This window comes from Rhamphochromis sp. 'chilingali' (genome assembly GCF_963969265.1).
Source record: "Rhamphochromis sp. 'chilingali' genome assembly, chromosome: 14".
In the NCBI taxonomy this organism is placed as follows: domain Eukaryota; kingdom Metazoa; phylum Chordata; class Actinopteri; order Cichliformes; family Cichlidae; genus Rhamphochromis; species Rhamphochromis sp. 'chilingali'.
In genome coordinates, this window is record NC_137941.1 from 12,652,927 (window position 1) to 12,664,978 (window position 12,052).

Below are 12,052 nucleotides of genomic sequence, written 5' to 3' on the forward strand. Positions count from 1 at the left end.
TTGGTTCTTTGGCATGTCCTACTGTTACCTGACTTTGTTATTTTGTAGCCTTTCAGACTACTCAAATGGCTTTAATAAAGGTTCTCATTTGATCCCTGTCTTCTTGCGAATCTGCATTTGGGGTCCAACCATCATTACATGCAAACCCGTTTTTCCTAATGTCTAAGAGTGGATGGGAATCATTAAAGCAAAGATACAGTAAGCAAAAAGTGTGGTGGCGTGAGGATAAGGAATGGGGATGGTGACAAGAGGCCATTACTACTCTCAACAATTGTGTTTATGATTATGTGTTTATGGCTGGTCAGCAGAACTTTCAGATAAATTCGGATCTTTAAATGTGACCTCCCCAAACACTCATTGCACACTTTGCTGAGGATACAAAAATCTCTGCACCAGTGTAAAGGTCTATATTCACACCCAGGATAATAAGGAAGGAAACATAGATGGAAGCTGATTAAAATGTCTCACTATAATTAAGACCGCCCAGGTTTTCTCATAGGGGACCAGTACAGTTGATAAATATATAATCAAATTCCCAGTATAACATATTTTCTGTGGCGGAATCTGATTTGATGTTCAATAAAAAACAAAATCAAGTTAATCTACAGTCATACTCTTGATTTAAGTCCACAGTTGCTAATGTTTACCAGTCCTGATTGAGCTGCCTAACTGACCAGAGGAATGGTGGATATGAATCATGTCTAACATGGTGTTTCCGTCCCAGTCTGCGCTAAAATGCTAATAACGTAGTCTGTTTGGGCTGCGGGGAGTCCATTACGCTGACTATATCACATCCTTGTCCATTGGGGGACACACGCTGGGGAATGCAGAGAGGAAAGAAGACTGAGAGGATCACACGTATGTTCTGGGAAAAGTGTGCGTGCGCGTGTGTGTGGCTCTGTGAATGTGTGTTGAAGCTCGGACACAGCAGACATGTGTCACCTCAGCTCTAGTGCCGTCAAGCTAAACTGACATAAACAGCCCCAGGCGGCCCTATCAGAGATGGACTTTACATAACGGCTGAGTCACTCACAATCTATTTTTATGGCTTTGAGGTGTGTGTGTGTGTGTGTGTATGCGTGTTCCAGTGCATCTGCATTATTTCTGAGAGCCAATTTCTGAAGGTCTACAATTTTAGTTGTAGACCTTCACAATGAGGAATCTCCCCTTTTACAGTGAGATCATTGTAAAAAGATGCTCAGGAATGAGCAGTAGGGGAGGGCAATTAATTTTCCCAAGAGGCCACAATTAGGGCTTAATTGTAACATCTACTCTTGGCAGTTGCAGTTTATACAGTTTAAAAAGAAATAAATTTAAAATTGAGCCGAACTGAGTTCAACTTCTTGGCGCAGCCCTCGACAAAAGTCCCAGTTTCTCATGTGCCCCTTTGGGAATATTTCCCACCCCGGCTCTACAGCGTTCACTCACACAGGCAAAAAATGCTGAGATTAGTTTTAATACTTTGTCCCTCCTAAAATTAACCCCTATGGAAATCTTAACCTGAAAACAAATATGATATTCCACAGGATGTCCCAGACATAGAGCCTTGTACTGATGGCAGTGAATAATAAGATGGCACACGAGTGAAGCAACTAATCATTTCTCAAAGAGGAGCATGTTTTCTGTCTCATTACTAACTTCTTTTGTTGGTTTTGTAAGCACATCCTTAGCAATAATGAACCGTTGATGCTACTGCAATATACAGCTTAATGCACAGGACATTAAAAAAAAGACTTTCTCTATAATTTCAGTCGGACAAACTAAGATAAAAACAGTACAGTAACTCTGGGGTCTCATATTTGCTGTTCCAGAGCCATATGTCGCTCTTTTTTTTTTTTTTTTCCCCCCCCCCCCCCCTATCTCCAGTGACTCAATGTGACTGAAAAAAAAAGGACTTATCCACTTAATTTTGCTGAACCTACCCTGCAATAGCATTGATGGTTCATAATACTATGGATTCTGTTGCTGAACATTAATTCAAATCAAATTGAACACATTTTTGTTTACATTGACTATATTGAGAGCTATATTATTTTTTTCTTTTTTCTTTTTAAATTACACCCATTAATAACATTAAAAGACACATATTTATATTTACTACACTCAAAAAAATGAAACGTTGACTTTAATTAAAATTATTTTGTCAACAGGTTCCACGAAATTGAATTATGTTAGTTTAAAGCAAAAATCTTTAGTTCATCTAATTTAAAAAAACTACTTAAGATTAACAAGACATATTTAAGACTAACTAAATCAAGTTATGTTGTATGAACAAAGATGATATATTTTCAGGTTAGATAGTTTAGATTAGTTACTTCAACACATTTCTTATTTGTGGCAGTAAAATGTTAAATTTAAGTTAGATTAATTCAAATATTATATTTTCAGCCACCTTGTGCTTTATTAATTAGTTTTACATAAATCTATTTTGTCAACAGGTTCCACACAAATGAATTAAGTACATCCAACTTATTTTTTAAAATTTCTTTTATTGCCAACACATTCAGTGAGCATTTGTGTAAACCCAGTCCAAAATAAAACACAACAGCTCATTAGGGTTAGTAATTAACAGTATGTAGACAGATGCAACATCAAGACTTTAAATTAAATGTCTGTATCTACCAGAAATAGAAGAGAGAAAAAAAAAAAACGCATTGAAGATCACATAACACATTGATAAGATGACACTTGAGTTATGCACATGTGATGCTAGTAAGGTCTGTGAGTGGTTTTTTCTTTTAGTGTCTAAAATGGATAGCAAAGTTGCTATTTGCAATGATTGCTTAGGGTCAGTCCAGTAACACAATGCCAATGAAGTGCTTTCCTTTAACAATGCAAAGTGAAGTGTCCACCTCAACAGCCACAATTTAAAAAAAATTTATGTAACAACAACAACAATAATAATAATAATAATAATAATAATAATAAATAGTCCACTGATATTAGCAATCAAAGAAAATTACATCACCATCCCAAATAAAACTTTAACAAAACATGCCAACATTATGGTCTAACAATAAAACAGCTTGTCAGCGTTCAGTTTTTTTTGCAACAGCACAGCAGTAACCATTTAACACTTGCCACTGTCAACATTTATTTTACTAGTGTTTGGGCAAAAAACTTCAGATGTAAACATTTTAACATGGAAACAATTGTTCGTCTTTAAAAGTCCACAAAATATACATTCATCCTGCATTCCCAACTTGGATGATCTGATATCCTCGTGTTGGTGTTGTTCCCAGACCATCATGAAAATGTTGTCACATTGTTGTGACGTTATTCTTTTGCGCGCCAAGCCATTCGTGCATTTATGAAATTCCAATGTTGCAAGGACAATATCAATTCTGCTTACTGTTTATTAAAGGGTTACGGTTAGGGTTAGGGTCAGTTGATCGGCGGACAGAGGCGGTTTCACGCAGCTTAAGTACAGTTTTTTGTTTTACACCGGTTTTTCCCGAAGTCGCAAAAGTATGACGTCACAACATTCTGATTGGTCACTTGCAATGTTGATCCTGGAACAACATTTAGTATGATGATCTGGGAACAACACCAACACGAGGATATCAGATCAACCTCCTAACTTACCCTTATTTTTAGTATGTATTGCAATTACCTTTACAATGCACACAATGTAACACAAACTGAATATGAACATATTTCCACCTCATAACAATATGCCTTGAACGCTAATATACACACCACCCTTCAACATTTCTGGTGCAGTATCATCTCTCAATTAAATCCTTTAAATCTCAATACTTTTGATTGTCTCTTACTAGCCCCCCACAACAGTAAAATCTCTCAAATTGTAGTAGTTTACAAACTTTTCAAAATGTTCTAAATTTCTCTTAAATGTAATTTTCCCGTTATCTGTCATTTACAAATTACCATTTTATTCCCATTCAGCCTCCGAAAAACTTCTGTCCATCTGACAGAACATTCATCATCCAAATTAAAGGTTGGCTTATTCATTCAGTGTATTCTTGAGCAACTGTACCTTGGTCAAGAGTATGCTGACATACAGATGAAGGAAGAGCTTCTGAAGTACTTCAAAGAAAGCTTTCAGTCTTGAGGTTAACTGAGATTCAGTGCATATATCCCACCCATTAAGAGTGCACATGCAGAGGCCAGGTCTTCCAGGTCATGCAGGACACACTAGATGGTTATACCCACATCGGCTGGAGGAGTGCTGGCATCAGCTCTTTCGATGGTAAAGATAGCAAGGGTAATTTGTTCCAGCTCCCTCTGAACAGCTGTAGCTTAGACACAAAAACATAGAAAAATGGCATCCAGTTTTAAAAAAAGAAAGAAAAAGGGCCAAAGCTACCCTTTAATGACGTAAACACAATATTAGGAACATGCACCCCAGTGTGCCACTATTTCAGACTACAGATTCAACGATAAATATAAATAGTTTGGGTATACAAGATTTCCCAAAACATTTAAACAGGTTCCATGCAAATTACAACAACATGCAACAACATTAGTTATTCAAAATTTGGTTTAATACAGATAAAAAACTAAACTAAAATTACCAACCAATTATTCTTTGAAGAGGATGCTTGGGTCTTCATTCAGGTAAAAAGGTAGTGCCCTGAGGACACACTCCCTCCCCTTTTCAATACTTTCCTTCTGTAGAGAGTGGCAGAGATACAGGAAGAGAAAACAGATATACTTTAGGATGACAGAAACTCACATTATACGCAAAATGAATGACATATCCACTGCACAGATAGACATGTACACAAGACCAACTAATCATCACATGGACATGAATAGTTAACCTGTTGGGCAGGGTTTCCACCACATTATATATGTCCATAATGGAGGTAAAGACAAACTAATACATCATCTTTTTTGCATTCAAAACATAACATAAAAACATTCACTTCTGGTTTAACCTAAATCAAGGGATCAGATTTTACATATGTTTAGGTAATTTAAATTTTCCAACGTTTTGAGTACCAAACTTTGTCTTGCTTAATATAAATGTAAGTGCACTGTGCAGCTACCATACACTAGCTGTTTAAATTTGAAAATGATCTTATTAGCCATAATATTTTGCTACCAACAGAATAACGCACCTGTGTGGCTGGGGCCAAAGTTTGTCTAATTTTCTTCCCTGCAACGCCTCCTTTTTTCTTGAAGACTTTTATGAGCTGGTCAGTGTATTGGTCAAGTTGTGTAAAAAGCCTTGGAACATGTGCAGCAGTAGTAATCCTCACATATTCTGCTTCCACCTGAAAATATGTCAACAAACACAACATACTGTACTGTAAATATACATACTATATGTACACATATACAAACTAAAACTAATGTAGTAAGACCTCATTAAAGCTATAATTTTAACACAAACATTTACACAAAATGCTAATGGAGCCATTACAGCTTTTATTGTTATTTATCAAGTTCCAAAAAATATTGATCACAGCTGATCTGAAAAGAATTTCATGCCTCAGGCCCTTGAACTGCAACCTTTACCATGGTTCAGATGTGGAGAAGAAATAACAGGGGCATGGGATGGGTCACAAAAGAAAACTTAATTTATAAAACAGTTTTGTTTTTAAAAGTATAACAGTTCACATACCACATACAAGCTCAGCAATACCACATACACCACATCAGTATAGGAGGGAGCAGGTAAAGGCAGGATCTGAGATTTATAAAGTAAAACAAGAAATTCATTACTTAATTTCAAGAAGCAAATTATTGTTTGAATTACAACTAAATAAAATACTACTCAGAAGAAAAGCAAGAGATTGACAATGCCATGTGCTAACTTTCTATAGAAGCAAATATCACCAGGTCTGTCGACCTCCATTGTCTGTCCACTCATATGTCTTGAATAATTTTATTTAAAAAATTAGGTGTGTACTTTCACAAACTGTAATTTATAACTACATTGATATGTATAACTCCGCTAGGAAACATGCTGTATTTACAGACCATTTTTACATAATACAGATTACTGATAGAGCAGAACAATGGTGTCACAGTGGCTTTCGCCCTTGACTTTTTGGATTTTAAATGTCACTTTATGCTATCCTTGCTATCCTATTCGATATTTCCGACTCTCGGATTACAGAAAAGGAATCCCAAGAAAGCAAATGGAAAAATAACCCCTTGAAAGAATAACCCCATGAACCCCTGTAGCTAATCCCTTAATAAAACAAAAAACAATAAAAATGTTTCTTACACAGTCCACAAAATAAGCATGTCCAGGACCCAGTAAAACTAATGTAAAACAAGCGCACGCAAACGATATAACATGTCTTGTAAGACAAACGCAAAATATAACCATGCTGGACATATAGATACTACACAACATAGTCAAAGAAAAAAAGTGGTCTTACCTCTCAAAGAAACAGTAGCTTGGCGCCAAAACAGCCCTTTTCAGTTAAATTTGAAGTCTTGTGCATGAGCAGGCACAAGCCGTGAAACCTTCTTGTTCTGCGCGGTTTCATTACAACTGTTTTTGCATTACTGCCACCTTGTGGATATACAAGGTATATCGATCCTAATTGACTTAACTTAAATGTTATGCGATCAAGTAACACATTAGTATTATGTACGTTGAATAATAGACACAATTACGTAGACTTGATTAGAAAAACACATGTTAACTTAACAAAAACATATATTTTAAGTAAAATGAAAATAAATAATTAATATACACTGAACAATCCACCTCATTCATTTTTTTGAGTGTAGGTTATCACCCTCATTAAGGTAAAATAAGAGAAATGCACTTTATTTAACCCGAAAAGTTAAACTTCTCTGGTTATACCAAGTAAAAATGTTATTTAAACACTAGAAATACATAACAAATAGCTTAAATAAGTTATTATAAGACTCAAACACATTTTGCTGCTCCATAAAGATTTTTGGTGTCAAGAATTGCTTAAAATTAGCTCTGTGGAGTTTGCCATCCCCTGTTCTACATCAAAACATCTTTAGTATATTTGACTTGAGATTGTGATTCCAGTTTTAAATTTTAATCTGTATTTAAAAAGCCTTTATTAAACTTCTTTTTTTCTTTTGTAGCCTTTGGTGAGACAGTCAGGATTTGATTAAAGTCGAAGCATTTTTATATGAGATATTCTCATTATTACCAAACTATATAGCATGACCAAAACCAACAAAACCTCAAGGTAACATCGCAACTTAACAACCACAAAATGTTTTATTTTTGATGTCATGAAGTTAATTAAACTCATTTCACTTCAGTGACCGCATCGCTATGGGGTATGTATTAGTGTCTGTGTGAATGGATGGATTCACTCGAGGGTTAATGAGATAGACACACGCACACGCATAAACACACACACCCATGTCACATTTGTTAAAGCATTCACCTTAAAGTAATTTCAAGTCAAAGCAGTTTGTTAGCTTTTTAATTTTTAAATGTAACTTGGTAATTTCATGACCCAAACATGAAGGTTTTACATTTTTCTAAAAATCAGATGATCTCAAAACAAAGACCAGTTCTTTCAAAGTCAGGCGACGCACCTTTTTTTGGCAGAGTGATTGTGAGTAGCAATGGAGCAGAAAATAATAATGAGTTCATCAAGGGGTAAAGGTTATTTTTAATTACACATGATTTTAGTAAATTAGTTAAGCAGATAGACCTTATGCATGTCCTGGGAATTACCTTGTTGATGGACATCCAGAATGTTTATAAATAAATTAACAATATGGTGTGCAACACCTGAAAAGCAAATGTTAAAAACTGAAATATACATAAGTATTAATTATTTACAGTAAATGACAAACAACAGGATCATTAAATTTCCCTCTTTAGCCATCAGATTTTCATGGAGCTTCTGTGCTCTTTGACAAACACCACATTTTTCCATCCCAGATAAAAAATTCTGACTATTTACATTCATATTTATGATCTGGTCATCTGGTCTGCATACTATATTTATGGGGGGGAGTATTATGCAGGGCTGAAGAGTTTTTTTTTTTTTTTTACATGTCTGCAGCAACACACACACACACTTTGTCATATACAGTTTGCGCACATTGTGAGGCTTGAATATGTTAACAAATCCCTTCTCCTCTTCAAGTTTCAATAATTTACTTTTGTCCCTACATATTTTATAACTTCAATCTCAATTGAACCTGGATCTATCAAAACGTATTAAAATTCAAGCAGGCTGAACGAATCCTTTCCATCTTTGTCGACGTCCTCCTTAAAAAATTAATATGCAAACAAAGAGAAGAAGAAGAAGATTACCTTTTTTATAGTCTAACTGACCTGGGTACAGGTGATGCAAACACGGCTGGAGTGTTTGGTTTAAAAGGTGCAGCCATGGTTCACAGTTTATAACAGAAGAGATGCTAAATTTAAAACACACACACACACACACACTGGCCAAGCCTTTAAACAAATGATGAAAGACCATCTGTTTGTCACTCAATGTAACAGCACCCCTAATCAGCCAAGTCTCAGTAGAATTTAAGGTAGCACTTCCGTGCTACCTTCACTTTTCAATTGCAGAGGTTTTCACTGGTGCAGAACAAATTAAATTTCACAAAACTGATTTTTGTGAAATTTAATTTATGACCAGGCTGAATGTTGGAAAATGTTTTTGTAGACATGGAATCACTGAATATAAAACAAATAATGAAGCAGTCTAAAAGTTTCAGATGTTCAATTTTACTGATGAGTAATAATTTTAAAAAATGTTGTTATTTGGTGCTTCGGTTTCCAAATGTCTCTTGTCATTTTCAGGTTACATTCATTCACATTTCCTGAACAGCAGATGAGTGTGTGTCATTTTATCTATCTTAGCATTGATTACTTTGCGTCCAAACAGCAAGTTGCCTTCATTTGCGGCTATAAGAACAGTAGACTTTAGTACTATTTTGACATGCTGAATAACGAGAAAAACAATATTTCTCTCAATGGAGGTTGGAACTTTTAGAGGTGGCAACAATAACATGAACCAAAATTTTGTATTTAAACAGGAGCTTGGAAGGTTGTGTCCGCCCTTGAAAAAAAAGTAACTTTTTTTTTGGAGTGGGGCAGAAGTCAAACTTTCGGGTTATTATCTCTTTGTTTTTTTCATGGCGGAAAGATGCTTCCCTACTAAAGTGACTGTTTTTAAAAAGGGAACGATAAACACAATGGAAAATATATTCTAGAACTAGCTGCTTCTCCCATTTCAATATTAAAATGAAGCAGAAGAGAACAAGATCAGTGTTTGCTGTGTTGGTGTACCCGAGAACATCGACTAGGATAATAAAAACACACCTTAGTGAGGAACATTTGACAAATTTTAAACAAAACAGCTGATACAGTCACCACAAAGATACTTTTTTTTTTAAAATCAGGGATTGAGTTATCATATATTTTCATCTCTTACAGTGTATTTGTTTAATTTAGGTGTAACAAAACTGGTATTAATCTGCTGTGTTGTTTCCAAATGATGCTTATGATTCATCTCATTCTCATTAAAGAAACAGCTGGACAATGTAGGAAGGATTCTGTTCTTTTTTTAATAATCAGAGTGTGTATGATAAGGGTTGTTTAACAATTTGCCAACACAGACACACACAAACACACTACATAAACTGCTTATGCCCGTACACAGTTGGCACACTACAGTATCACGGTTTACACATGTATTCAATGAATGAACACATTTTCAATAAACTTGAGTGAATTTCATACTCATGCATGTGTGCACTCCTACTGTACACACACACACACAACCTGTCTCCCTCACTGACTACCACTGAGCCCTCCCTGCTCCACTTTTTTTGTATCTGTCATCCAGGAGCATGTCAGTGTTTAACCCCCTCCCACGCTGTGACACACACACACATATGCACACATGCAGCCATTTTCCTTTACAAAAAAAAAACTGCACAAAGTCACTCAAACATTTTTTTTTACCCTTCTTTCTGTGTTAAAACACACATACACAAACCAGGACACTAGTTTAGACAGACACAGACAGCTGGAGCAGGTATTATAAGTACCTTTCCATTCCTTCTCTTTCCCTTGTTATGCCATTACTGAAGCTGATAGAGTCGGAGCTGTCGTTTTCAGCTTGTGTGTGTGGCCACGTATATGTGTGTGCATGTGTTGAGAGGTGTCACAGGCTCGCTGCATATTTGCTTTTGGCTCGCAGAAATCATTTAGTTGTCCGGTCAAAAAGGGCATCTGCCATCCAGCCACTCTCCTTTTCTCCGCAGGAGAGCACTCACAACAGTTTAAGAGGCTGCGGGGTTTCTTCCTCATGACTGCATCCAGCATTTAGGCTGCTCTTGGATATTTAAATACTAGAGTGTTGCAACCATAGCTCAAAATAAGAAGGTTTAAAAATTTTAAGCCTAAACTTGCACTTTCCTTGTGAGTTGGGCTGAGGAGATGCTCAGGCTTTTTTTTAATCCCTGTGGTGTTTATGGAAGAAATAGTGATGTGGTCTAGCAAGTGGCGAAACTAGAGTGTCAGCTGCAGTCAGCGATTATCTCTCAGTAATCACTGCTCTGTTATATTTCAAAGTATCAAGTCATGTGTTTTCTTTGTCCTTTTGTTGTGTCAGGATGTGTAAGATATATTTATGTTGCAAAGATGTGAAGAAAACAAATCAACTCTACTCTGCAGGTGATTGAAAAAATAAATAACACGAATTTTTCTCTATGCATTCACACTTAAAAAATCAACATGTCCTTGGTGTGTCCTTCAAATCCTTCACTTTGACACATCCAAAATGTGTTAATTTTCACAGTTGAATGTTGGTTAAGGTAACATAAAATGCTTTGGACCATGATGAAAATGGCAGGCATCTCACATGTGTAATAGCTTTATGGGGCATGTGATAGTCTGCATACACGGGGGCCAAGGTGCCTGCAATAGGGACAAGTGCTTGGCCAATTTGCAGCGTGTTTATTTATGTGTGTGGGTGTAAGAGTAAATATCAGTACACCTTCCTAAACCAAGACTGGCCATAGAACAATCAAATAAGCTCACAGTTGTCTGGGGGAATTAAAAATGCGCTATGCGTAAAAGAATTAGCGGAACATATATGATAAGGACGCAGAAACATGGCACTAGACAGATTAGGAATAAGACGCACAGGAGCCAGTGGAGATAATCCCGTTATCTCGTTGAACGTAAAATGCCAATGTGAAGCATCCTCGGAGATCAGGATGAACTGAACATGAACTAATGCTGCGGATATACGGCAGGAGGAGTGGGGGCAATCAATACTGGGAAACTGAGGTAAACACTGTTATTCCTGACCTTAAGGAACATCCACGCAGTTTACCGCAATGTCACTGACGGTCTCCGTACTCCACTCATTGCGTGTTCCGTTTGACACCAGTTCGATGTCCCCCCCGCTAATGACATTGTTTCACCTTTGAGAATTCCCCATCAGTACCAAGAGCGCGTCTCCAATACATAAGAGATTATTGATGAATGGTCCCTGTCAAGTTGAGGAGAAAGGAAGCCGGGATTCTGCTCATTAAAGGCTCGGGATAACCGGGTGCCTGTGGAGACACACGCCGGTCATCACCTTTTAACCAGAGCGCATTTAACATTACGCGCGACAGGAATGCGCGCGTGTACACACGCAGACACGGACACAAGAGATACACAGATAACCACGAATTAAAAAAGCAAAAATACAACACGAGTATAACTCAAATGACAAAAAGGAAGACAAGCAGACTTACAAAATGACCCTGGGCTCTGTTGGTTCCTCTGTGCGACCCATTGTGATATTTCCGTTACTCCGTTTTAACGGAATCCTCAAATGCCGTGGTCGCAGTCCACGTCTCTGCAAATGTACCAAAGGATCACATAGAGAATGAGGAGAATGGCGAAGATGAAGAGCGCTACTAGGATGGCCTTGGTCACCGGAGAGATGAACGACTGCATGTCAGGAGCAGAGCCGGGCAGAGCGGCGTGGAGCTCCGCGTCCGTCCGTACTCAGTCTGCTATCTCTCTCGCTCTCCTCCTCTCCTCTCCGCCGCTCGGGTGGCAACTGTTGAGGATGGAGCCTGGGGCTTTGCCGTGCTCAAGTACACACAT

At 37.2% G+C, this 12,052-nt stretch overlaps 1 long non-coding RNA gene across 2 annotated transcripts; it reads right to left on the reverse strand.

Annotated features, from left to right (window-relative positions):
- Window positions 1-2,339: 2,339 nt before the first annotated feature.
- Window positions 2,340-6,443, reverse strand: LOC308409782. 2 transcript variants are annotated; one of them, XR_013974078.1, is made up of 5 exons: window positions 6,200-6,335; window positions 5,591-5,656; window positions 5,085-5,240; window positions 4,540-4,632; window positions 2,340-4,259 (listed from the first exon to the last, which is right to left on the reverse strand). It is a non-coding gene; the product is annotated as an uncharacterized lncRNA (long non-coding RNA). The 2 variants fall into 2 exon arrangements; XR_013974079.1 differs by lacking the exon at window positions 6,200-6,335 and adding an exon at window positions 6,357-6,443 and having other exon boundaries at window positions 2,342-4,259.
- Window positions 6,444-12,052: the final 5,609 nt, after the last annotated feature.